Genomic DNA, 12528 nt, shown 5'->3' with positions numbered 1-12528 from the left:
TCACGTCACCCACCACTGCAACAGTCCATTGGCATATATTTAGGCCCAGCACCCAGGCAGAGGAGGGAGGTCCCGTAACAGAGAATCTGTCTTCATGTCAGCAGAGAATTAGTCTGCATGTCATAGCAGAGAATGAGGCTTCACGTCAGCCACCACTGCAACAGTCCATTGGCATATATTTAGGCCCAGCACACACACAGGCAGAGGAGAGAGGTCCCGTAACAGAGAATCTGTCTTCATGTCAGCAGAGAATTAGTCTGCATGTCATAGCAGAGAATGAGGCTTCACGTCACCCACCACTGCAACAGTCCATTGGCATATATTTAGGCCTAGCACACAGGCAGAGCAGAGAGGTCCCGTAACAGACGATCTGGCTTCATGTCAGCAGAGAATCAGTCTGCATGTCATAGCAGAGAATGAGGCTTCACGTCACCCACCACTGCAACAGTCCATTGGCATATATTTAGGCCTAGCACACAGGCAGAGCAGAGAGGTCCCGTAACAGACAATCTGGCTTCATGACAGCAGAGAATCAGTCTGCATGTCATAGCAGAGAATGAGGCTTCACGTCACCCACCATGTCCGACCATGTCCACGACCATGTCCACGTCCGCGTCCCTTACTAGATGTTTTTCTCATTGTTATGGTTCACCACAACAACAAATATATTATTTGGCCCAATGTATTGTATTCAAATTCAGCGGGATATAAATTTGAGGCCTAGTATTTAGGCGCTGGGTGACCGGTATGGATTTAGTGACAGAATTAGACTTGGAAATGCACAGAAGCGTGTGTGTGTGAAGTTATTCTGAATGACCCAATGTGCACCTTGAATATTATATACCCTTTTAGGGATAGATTTCAAATAGCTCTGATATAGCAGAAACCACTAAATTATGAAATTGTTAAATTGGGAATTGTATTTAAACCCAGAACAAAAAATGTGCTTTGACGGACACTAAATAACTTTCCCAGCCACAACAGGACAGCGTTAACGAGAGATTTAGCAGGATTAGAGTTGAGCGAACACCTGGATGTTCGGGTTCGAGAAGTTCGGCCGAACATCCCGGAAATGTTCGGGTTCGGGATCCGAACCCGATCCGAACTTCGTCCCGAACCCGAACCCCATTGAAGTCAATGGGGACCCGAACTTTTCGGCACTAAAAAGGCTGTAAAACAGCCCAGGAAAGAGCTAGAGGGCTGCAAAAGGCAGCAACATGTAGGTAAATCCCCTGCAAACAAATGTGGATAGGGAAATGAATTAAAATAAAAATTAAATAAATAAAAATTAACCAAAATCAATTGGAGAGAGGTTCCATAGCAGAGAATCTGGCTTCCCGTCACCCACCACTGGAACAGTCCATTCTCAGATATTTAGGCCCCGGCACCCAGGCAGAGGAGAGAGGTCCCGTAACAGAGAATCTGTCTTCATGTCAGCAGAGAATTAGTCTGCATGTCATAGCAGAGAATGAGGCTTCACGTCAGCCACCACTGCAACAGTCCATTGGCATATATTTAGGCCCAGCACACACACAGGCAGAGGAGAGAGGTCCCGTAACAGAGAATCTGGCTTCATGTCAGCAGAGAATCAGTCTGCATGTCATAGCAGAGAATCAGGCTTCACGTCAGCCACCACTGCAACAGTCCATTGTCATAAATTTAGGCCCAGCACCCAGGCAGAGGAGAGAGGTCCCGTAACAGAGAATCTGGCTTCATGTCAGCAGAGAATCAGTCTTCATATCATAGCAGAGAATCAGGCTTCACGTCACCCACCACTGTAAGAGTCAATTTTCATAAATTTAGGCCCAGAACCCAGGCAGAGGAGAAAGGTCCCGTAACAGACAATCTGGCTTCATGTCAGCAGAGAATCAGTCTTCATATCATAGCAGAGAATCAGGCTTCACGTCACCCACCACTGTAAGAGTCAATTTTCATAAATTTAGGCCCAGAACCCAGGCAGAGGAGAAAGGTCCCGTAACAGACAATCTGGCTTCATGTCAGCAGAGAATCAGTCTTCATATCATAGCAGAGAATCAGGCTTCACGTCACCCACCACTGTAAGAGTCAATTTTCATAAATTTAGGCCCAGAACCCAGGTAGAGGAGAAAGGTCCCGTAACAGACAATCTGGCTTCATGACAGCAGAGAATCAGTCTGCATGTCATAGCAGAGAATCAGGCTTCACGTCAGCCACCACTGCAACAGTCCATTGTCATAAATTTAGGCCCAGCACCCAGGCAGAGGAGAGAGGTCCCGTAACAGAGGATCTGGCTTCATGTCAGCAGAGAATCAGTCTGCATGTCATAGCAGAGAATGAGGCTTCACGTCAGCCACCACTGCAACAGTCCATTGGCATATATTTAGGCCCAGCACACACACAGGCAGAGGAGAGAGGTCCCGTAACAGACAATCTGGCTTCATGTCAGCAGAGAATTAGTCTGCATGTCATAGCAGAGAATGAGGCTTCACGTCACCCACCACTGCAACAGTCCATTGGCATATATTCAGGCCCAGCACCCAGGCAGAGGAGAGAGGTCCCGTAACAGAGGATCTGGCTTCATGTCAGCAGAGAATCAGTCTGCATGTCATAGCAGAGAATGAGGCTTCACGTCAGCCACCACTGCAACAGTCCATTGTCATAAATTTAGGCCCAGCACCCAGGCAGAGGAGAGAGGTCCCGTAAAAGAGGATCTGGCTTCATGTCAGCAGAGAATCAGTCTGCATGTCATAGCAGAGAATCAGGCTTCACGTCAGCCACCACTGCAACAGTCCATTGTCATAAATTTAGGCCCAGCACCCAGGCAGAGGAGAGAGGTCCCGTAACAGAGGATCTGGCTTCATGTCAGCAGAGAATCAGTCTGCATGTCATAGCAGAGAATCAGGCTTCACGTCAGCCACCACTGCAACAGTCCATTGTCATAAATTTAGGCCCAGCACCCAGGCAGAGGAGAGAGGTCCCGTAACAGAGGATCTGGCTTCATGTCAGCAGAGAATCAGTCTGCATGTCATAGCAGAGAATCAGGCTTCACGTCAGCCACCACTGCAACAGTCCATTGTCATAAATTTAGGCCCAGCACCCAGGCAGAGGAGAGAGGTCCCGTAACAGACAATCTGGCTTCATGTCAGCAGAGAATTAGTCTGCATGTCATAGCAGAGAATCAGGCTTCATGTCAGCCACCACTGCAACAGTCCATTGGCATATATTTAGGCCTAGCACACAGGCAGAGGAGAGGTTCATTCAACTTTGGGTAGCATCGCAATATAATGGTAAAATGAAAATAAAAATAGGATTGAATGAGGAAGTGCCCTGGAGTCCAATAATATATGGTTATGGGGAGGTAGTTAATGTCTAATCTGGACAAGGGACGGACAGGTCCTGTGGGATCCATGCCTGGTTCATTTTTATGAACGTCAGCTTGTCCACATTGGCTGTAGACAGGCGGCTGCGTTTGTCTGTAATGACGCCCCCTGCCGTGCTGAATACACGTTCAGACAAAACGCTGGCTGCCGGGCAGGCCAGCACCTCCAAGGCATAAAAGGCTAGCTCTGGCCACGTGGACAATTTAGAGACCCAGAAGTTGAATGGGGCCGAACCATCAGTCAGTACGTGGAGGGGTGTGCACACGTACTGTTCCACCATGTTAGTGAAATGTTGCCTCCTGCTAACACGTTGCGTATCAGGTGGTGGTGCAGTTAGCTGTGGCGTGTTGACAAAAGTTTTCCACATCTCTGCCATGCTAACCCTGCCCTCAGAGGAGCTGGCCGTGACACAGCTGCCTTGGCGACCTCTTGCTCCTCCTCTGCCTTGGCCTTGGGCTTCCACTTGTTCCCCTGTGACATTTGGGAATGCTCTCAGTAGCGCGTCTACCAACGTGCGCTTGTACTCGCGCATCTTCCTATCACGCTCCAGTGCAGGAAGTAAGGTGGGCACATTGTCTTTGTAGCGTGGATCCAGCAGGGTGGCAACCCAGTAGTCCGCACAGGTTAAAATGTGGGCAACTCTGCTGTCGTTGCGCAGGCACTGCAGCATGTAGTCGCTCATGTGTGCCAGGCTGCCCAGGGGTAAGGACAAGCTGTCCTCTGTGGGAGGCGTATCGTCATCGTCCTGCCTTTCCCCCCAGCCACGCACCAGTGATGGACCCGAGCTGCGTTGGGTGCCACCCCGCTGTGACCATGCTTCATCCTCATCCTCCTCCACCTCCTCCTCATCCTCGTCCTCCTCGTCCTCCAGTAGTGGGCCCTGGCTGGCCACATTTGTACCTGGCCTCTGCTGTTGCAAAAAACCTCCCTCTGAGTCACTTCGAAGAGACTGGCCTGAAAGTGCTAAAAATGACCCCTCTTCCTCATCCTCCTCCTCCTCCTCCTGGGCCACCTCCTGTTCCATCATCGCCCTAAGTGTTTTCTCAAGGAGACATAGAAGTGGTATTGTAACGCTGATAACGGTGTCATCGCCACTGGCCATGTTGGTGGAGTACTCGAAACAGCGCAACAGGGCACACAGGTCTCGCATGGAGGCCCAGTCATTGGTGGTGAAGTGGTGCTGTTCTGTAGTGCGACTGACCCGTGCGTGCTGCAGCTGAAACTCCACTATGGCCTGCTGCTGCTCGCACAGTCTGTCCAGCATGTGCAAGGTGGAGTTCCACCTGGTGGGCACGTCGCATATGAGGCGGTGAGCGGGAAGGCCGAAGTTACGCTGTAGCGCAGACAGGCGAGCAGCGGCAGGATGTGAACGCCGGAAGCGCGAACAGACGGCCCGCACTTTATGCAGCAGCTCTGACATGTCGGGGTAGTTGTGAATGAACTTCTGCACCACCAAATTCAGCACATGCGCCAAGCAAGGGATGTGCGTCAAATTGGCTAGTCCCAGAGCTGCAACGAGATTTCGCCCATTATCACACACCACCAGGCCGGGCTTGAGGCTCACCGGCAGCAACCACTCGTCGGTCTGTTGTTCAATACCCCGCCACAACTCCTGTGCGGTGTGGGGCCTGTCCCCCAAACATATGAGTTTCAGAATGGCCTGCTGACGTTTACCCCGGGCTGTGCTGAAGTTGGTGGTGAAGGTGTGTGGCTGACTGGATGAGCAGGTGGAAGAAGAGGAGGAGGAAGCCGAGAAGGAGGAGGTGGCAACAGGAGGCAAAGAATGTTGCCCTGCGATCCTTGGCGGCGGCAGGACGTGCGCCAAACAGCTCTCCGCCTGGGGCCCAGCTGCCACTACATTTACCCAGTGTGCAGTTAGGGAGATATAGCGTCCCTGGCCGTGCTTACTGGTCCACGTATCTGTGGTTAGGTGGACCTTGCTACAGATGGCGTTGCGCAGTGCACACTTGATTTTATCGGATACTTGGTTGTGCAGGGAAGGCACGGCTCTCTTGGAGAAGTAGTGCCGGCTGGGAACAACATACTGTGGGACAGCAAGCGACATGAGCTGTTTGAAGCTGTCTGTGTCCACCAGCCTAAATGACAGCATTTCATAGGCCAGTAGTTTAGAAATGCTGGCATTCAGGGCCAGGGATCGAGGGTGGCTAGGTGGGAATTTACGCTTTCTATCAAATGTTTGTGAGATGGAGAGCTGAACGCTGGCGTGTGACATGGTTGAGACGCTTGGTGACGGAGGTGGTGGTGGTGGTGTTGGTGGTACATCCCCTGTTTGCTGGGCGGCAGGTGCCAACGTTCCTCCAGAGGCGGAGGAAGAGGCCGAGGCGGCAGCAGCAGAATAGGCCGAGGCGGCAGCAGCAGAAGAGGTAGCAGGGGGAGCCTGAGTGACTTCCTTGGTTTTAAGGTGTTTACTCCACTGCAGTTCATGCTTTGCATGCAGGTGCCTGGTCATGCAGGTTGTGCTCAGGTTCAGAACGTTAATGCCTCGCTTCAGGCTCTGATGGCACAGCGTGCAAACCACTCGGGTCTTGTCGTCAGCACATTGTTTGAAGAAGTGCCATGCCAGGGAACTCCTTGAAGCTGCCTTTGGGGTGCTCGGTCCCAGATGGCGGCGGTCAGTAGCAGGCGGAGTCTCTTGGCGGCGGGTGTTCTGCTTTTGCCCACTGCTCCCTCTTTTGCTACGCTGTTGGCTCGGTCTCACCACTGCCTCTTCCTCCGAACTGTGAAAGTCAGTGGCACGACCTTCATTCCATGTGGGGTCTAGGACCTCATCGTCCCCTGCATCGTCTTCCACCCAGTCTTGATCCCTGACCTCCTGTTCAGTCTGCACACTGCAGAAAGACGCAGCAGTTGGCACCTGTGTTTCGTCATCATCAGAGACATGCTGAGGTGGTATTCCCATGTCCTCATCATCAGGAAACATAAGTGGTTGTGCGTCAGTGCATTCTATGTCTTTCACCGCTGGGGAAGGGCTAGGTGGATGCCCTTGGGAAACCCTGCCAGCGGAGTCTTCAAACAGCATAAGAGACTGCTGCATAACTTGAGGCTGAGACAGTTTCCCTGGTATGCATGGGGGTGATGTGACAGACTGATGGGGTTGGTTTTCAGGCGCCATCTGTGCGCTTTCTGCAGAAGACTGGGTGGGAGATAATGTGAACGTGCTGGATCCACTGTCGGCCACCCAATTGACTAATGCCTGTACCTGCTCAGGCCTTACCATCCTTAGAACGGCATTGGGCCCCACCATATATCGCTGTAAATTCTGGCGGCTACTGGGACCTGAGGTAGTTGGTACACTAGGACGTGTGGATGTGGCAGAACGGCCACGTCCTCTCCCAGCACCAGAGGGTCCACTAACACCACCACGACCATGTCCACGTCCGCGTCCCTTACTAGATGTTTTTCTCATTGTTATGGTTCACCACAACAACAAATATATTATTTGGCCCAATGTATTGTATTCAAATTCAGCGGGATATAAATTTGAGGCCTAGTATTTAGGCGCTGGGTGACCGGTATGGATTTAGTGACAGAATTAGACTTGGAAATGCACAGAAGCGTGTGTGTGAAGTTATTCTGAATGACCCAATGTGCACCTTGAATATTATATACCCTTTTTGGGATAGATTTCAAATAGCTCTGATATAGCAGGAACCACTAAATTATGAAATTGCTAAATTGGGAATTGTACTTCAACCCAGAACAAAAAATGTGCTTTGACGGGCACTAAATAACTTTCCCAGCTACAACAGGACAGCGGTAACGAGAGATTTAGAGGGATTTAAATTTGAGGCCTAGTATTTAGGCGCTGGGTCACCGGTATGGATTTAGTGACAGAATTAGACTTGGAAATGCACAGAAGCGTGTGTGTGAAGTTATTCTGAATGACCCTATGTGCACCTTCAATATTATATACCCTTTTAGGGATAGATTTCAAATAGCTCTGATATAGCAGAAACCACTAAATTATGAAATTGCTAAATTGGGAATTGTACTTCAACCCAGAACAAAAAATGTGCTTTGACGGACACTAAATATCTTGCCCAGCAACAACAGTACAGCGGTGGGTAACGAGAGATTTAGAGGGATTTAAATTTGAGGCCTAGTATTTAGGCGCTGGGTGACCGGTATGGATTTAGTGACAGAATTAGACTTGGAAATGCACAGAAGCGTGTGTGTGAAGTTATTCTGAATGACCCAATGTGCACCTTGAATATTATATACCCTTTTTGGGATAGATTTCAAATAGCTCTGATATAGCAGGAACCACTAAATTATGAAATTGCTAAATTGGGAATTGTACTTCAACCCAGAACAAAAAATGTGCTTTGACGGACACTAAATATCTTGCCCAGCAACAACAGTACAGCGGTAACGAGAGATTTAGAGGGATTTAAATTTGAGGCCTAGTATTTAGGCGCTGGGTGACAGGTATGGGTTTAGTGACAGAATTAGACTTGGAAATACACAGTAGCGGGTGTGTGTGAAGTTATTCTGAATGACCCAATGTGCACCTTCAATATTATATACCCTTTTTGGGATAGATTTCAAATAGCTCTGATATAGCAGGAACCACTAAATTATGAAATTGCTAAATTGGGAATTGTACTTCAACCCAGAACAAAAAATGTGCTTTGACGGACACTAAATATCTTGCCCAGCAACAACAGTACAGCGGTAACGAGAGATTTAGAGGGATTTAAATTTGAGGCCTAGTATTTAGGCGCTGGGTGACAGGTATGGGTTTAGTGACAGAATTAGACTTGGAAATACACAGTAGCGGGTGTGTGTGAAGTTATTCTGAATGACCCAATGTGCACCTTCAATATTATATACCCTTTTTGGGATAGATTTCAAATAGCTCTGATATAGCAGGAACCACTAAATTATGAAATTGCTAAATTGGGAATTGTACTTCAACCCAGAACAAAAAATGTGCTTTGACGGACACTAAATATCTTGCCCAGCAACAACAGTACAGCGGTGGGTAACGAGAGATTTAGAGGGATTTAAATTTGAGGCCTAGTATTTAGGCGCTGGGTCACCGGTATGGATTTAGTGACAGAATTAGACTTGGAAATGCACAGAAGCGTGTGTGTGAAGTTATTCTGAATGACCCAATGTGCACCTTCAATATTATATACCCTTTTAGGGATAGATTTCAAATAGCTCTGATATAGCAGAAACCACTAAATTATGAAATTGCTAAATTGGGAATTGTACTTCAACCCAGAACAAAAAATGTGCTTTGACGGACACTAAATATCTTGCCCAGCAACAACAGTACAGCGGGTAACGAGAGATTTAGAGGGATTTAAATTTGAGGCCTAGTATTTAGGCGCTGGGTGACAGGTATGGGTTTAGTGACAGAATTAGACTTGGAAATGCACAGAAGCGTGTGTGTGAAGTTATTCTGAATGACCCAATGTGCACCTTCAATATTATATACCCTTTTAGGGATAGATTTCAAATAGCTCTGATATAGCAGAAACCACTAAATTATGAAATTGCTAAATTGGGAATTGTACTTCAACCCAGAACAAAAAATGTGCTTTGACGGACACTAAATATCTTGCCCAGCAACAACAGTACAGCGGTAACGAGAGATTTAGAGGGATTTAAATTTGAGGCCTAGTATTTAGGCGCTGGGTGACAGGTATGGGTTTAGTGACAGAATTAGACTTGGAAATACACAGTAGCGGGTGTGTGTGAAGTTATTCTGAATGACCCAATGTGCACCTTCAATATTATATACCCTTTTTGGGATAGATTTCAAATAGCTCTGATATAGCAGGAACCACTAAATTATGAAATTGCTAAATTGGGAATTGTACTTCAACCCAGAACAAAAAATGTGCTTTGACGGACACTAAATATCTTGCCCAGCAACAACAGTACAGCGGTAACGAGAGATTTAGCGGGATATAAATTTGAGGCCTAGTATTTAGGCGCTGGGTCACCGGTATGGATTTAGTGACAGAATTAGACTTGGAAATGCACAGAAGCGTGTGTGTGAAGTTATTCTGAATGACCCTATGTGCACCTTCAATATTATATACCCTTTTAGGGATAGATTTCAAATAGCTCTGATATAGCAGAAACCACTAAATTATGAAATTGCTAAATTGGGAATTGTACTTCAACCCAGAACAAAAAATGTGCTTTGACGGACACTAAATATCTTGCCCAGCAACAACAGTACAGCGGTGGGTAACGAGAGATTTAGAGGGATTTAAATTTGAGGCCTAGTATTTAGGCGCTGGGTCACCGGTATGGATTTAGTGACAGAATTAGACTTGGAAATGCACAGAAGCGTGTGTGTGAAGTTATTCTGAATGACCCTATGTGCACCTTCAATATTATATACCCTTTTAGGGATAGATTTCAAATAGCTCTGATATAGCAGAAACCACTAAATTATGAAATTGCTAAATTGGGAATTGTACTTCAACCCAGAACAAAAAATGTGCTTTGACGGACACTAAATATCTTGCCCAGCAACAACAGTACAGCGGTGGGTAACGAGAGATTTAGAGGGATTTAAATTTGAGGCCTAGTATTTAGGCGCTGGGTCACCGGTATGGATTTAGTGACAGAATTAGACTTGGAAATGCACAGAAGCGTGTGTGTGAAGTTATTCTGAATGACCCAATGTGCACCTTCAATATTATATACCCTTTTAGGGATAGATTTCAAATAGCTCTGATATAGCAGAAACCACTAAATTATGAAATTGCTAAATTGGGAATTGTACTTCAACCCAGAACAAAAAATGTGCTTTGACGGACACTAAATATCTTGCCCAGCAACAACAGTACAGCGGTAACGAGAGATTTAGAGGGATTTAAATTTGAGGCCTAGTATTTAGGCGCTGGGTGACAGGTATGGGTTTAGTGACAGAATTAGACTTGGAAATACACAGTAGCGGGTGTGTGTGAAGTTATTCTGAATGACCCAATGTGCACCTTCAATATTATATACCCTTTTAGGGATAGATTCCAAATAGCTCTGATATAGCAGGAACCACTAAATTATGAAATTGCTAAATTGGGAATTGTACTTCAACCCAGAACAAAAAATGTGCTTTGACGGACACTAAATATCTTGCCCAGCAACAACAGTACAGCGGTAACGAGAGATTTAGAGGGATTTAAATTTGAGGCCTAGTATTTAGGCGCTGGGTGACAGGTATGGGTTTAGTGACAGAATTAGACTTGGAAATACACAGTAGCGGGTGTGTGTGAAGTTATTCTGAATGACCCAATGTGCACCTTCAATATTATATACCCTTTTTGGGATAGATTTCAAATAGCTCTGATATAGCAGGAACCACTAAATTATGAAATTGCTAAATTGGGAATTGTATTTCAACCCAGAACAAGAAATGTGCTTGAACGGACACTAAATAACTCGCCCAGCTACAGCACTAGGGACAGATTTAGCTGGATATAAATTTGAGGCCTAGTATTTAGGCGCTGGGTGACCGGTATGGATTTAGTGACAGAATTAGACTGGGATATGGCCAAAAAATAAACAGACTATTGCTGGTTAAATGCACTTGGTGTGACAGCTTCACCCTGATGTAGGCTTTAGCCAAAAAACAACCACACCATTGAGGGTTAAATGCACTTGGTGACAGGCGCAGCTTGCCCCTGATTTTGTATATGGCCAAAAAATGAACAGACTATTGCTGGTTAAATGCACTTGGTGTGACAGCTTCACCCTGATGTAGGCTTTAGCCAAAAAACAACCACACCATTGAGGGTTAAATGCACTTGGTGACAGGCGCAGCTTGCCCCTGATTTTGTATATGGCCAAAAAATGAACAGACTATTGCTGGTTAAATGCACTTGGTGTCACAGCTTCACCCTGATGTAGGCTTTAGCCAAAAAACAACCACACCATTGAGGGTTAAATGCACTTGGTGACAGGCGCAGCTTGTCCCTGATTTTGTATATGGCCAAAAAATGAACAGACTATTGCTGGTTAAATGCACTTGGTGTGACAGCTTCACCCTGATGTAGGCTTTAGCCAAAAAACAACCACACCATTGAGGGTTAAATGCACTTGGTCGCAGCTTGTGCTGGCGCACCACAAGACACAAAATGGCCGCCGATCACCCCAGAAAAATGAGACTGACAAACGGTCTGTGCAGCCTAAAAACAGTGAGCAATTGAGGATCAGCAGCTCAATGATCCACAGCTGCAGATCGATCAGTTAATCAAGTCCTTTGGAGGAGTTAATCTGCCTAATCTCGCCCTACTGTCGCAGCCGCAACCTCTCCCTACGCTAATCAGAGCAGAGTGACGGGCGGCGCTATGTGACTCCAGCTTAAATAGAGGCTGGGTCACATGGTGCTCTGGCCAATCACAGCCATGCCAATAGTAGGCATGGCTGTGATGGCCTCTTGGGGCAAGTAGTATGACGCTTGTTGATTGGCTGCTTTGCAGCCTTTCAAAAAGCGCCAAGAAAGCGTCACAAAAGCGCCAAGAAAGCGACGAACACCGAACCCGAACCCGGACTTTTACGAAAATGTCCGGGTTCGGGTCCGTGTCACGGACACCCCAAAATTCGGTACGAACCCGAACTATACAGTTCGAGTTCGCTCATCCCTAAGCAGGATATAAATTTGAGGCCTAGTATTTAGGCGCTGGGTGACAGGTATGGGTTTAGTGACAGAATTAGACTTAGAAATACACAGTAGCGGGTGTGTGTGAAGTTATTCTGAATGACCCTATGTGCACCTTGAATATTATATACCCTTTTAGGGATAGATTTCAAATAGCTCTGATATAGCAGAAACCACTAAATTATGAAATTGCTAAATTGGGAATTGTATTTCAACCCAGAACAAGAAATGTGCTTGAACGGACACTAAATAACTCGCCCAGCTACAGCACTAGGGACAGATTTAGCTGGATATAAATTTGAGGCCTAGTATTTAGGCGCTGGGTGACCGGTATGGATTTAGTGACAGAATTAGACTTGGAAATGCACAGAAGCGTGTGTGTGAAGTTATTCTGAATGACCCTATGTGCACCTTGAATATTATATACCCTTTTAGGGATAGATTTCAAATAGCTCTGATATAGCAGAAACCACTAAATTATGAAATTGCTAAATTGGGAATTGTATTTCAACCCAGAACAAG

The sequence above is a fragment of the Bufo gargarizans genome, chromosome 2 (assembly GCF_014858855.1).
Source record: "Bufo gargarizans isolate SCDJY-AF-19 chromosome 2, ASM1485885v1, whole genome shotgun sequence".
Taxonomy (NCBI): Eukaryota; Metazoa; Chordata; class Amphibia; order Anura; family Bufonidae; genus Bufo; species Bufo gargarizans.
The sequence above is the reverse complement of the archived record's forward strand: the minus strand, read 5'-3'. Positions refer to the sequence as shown.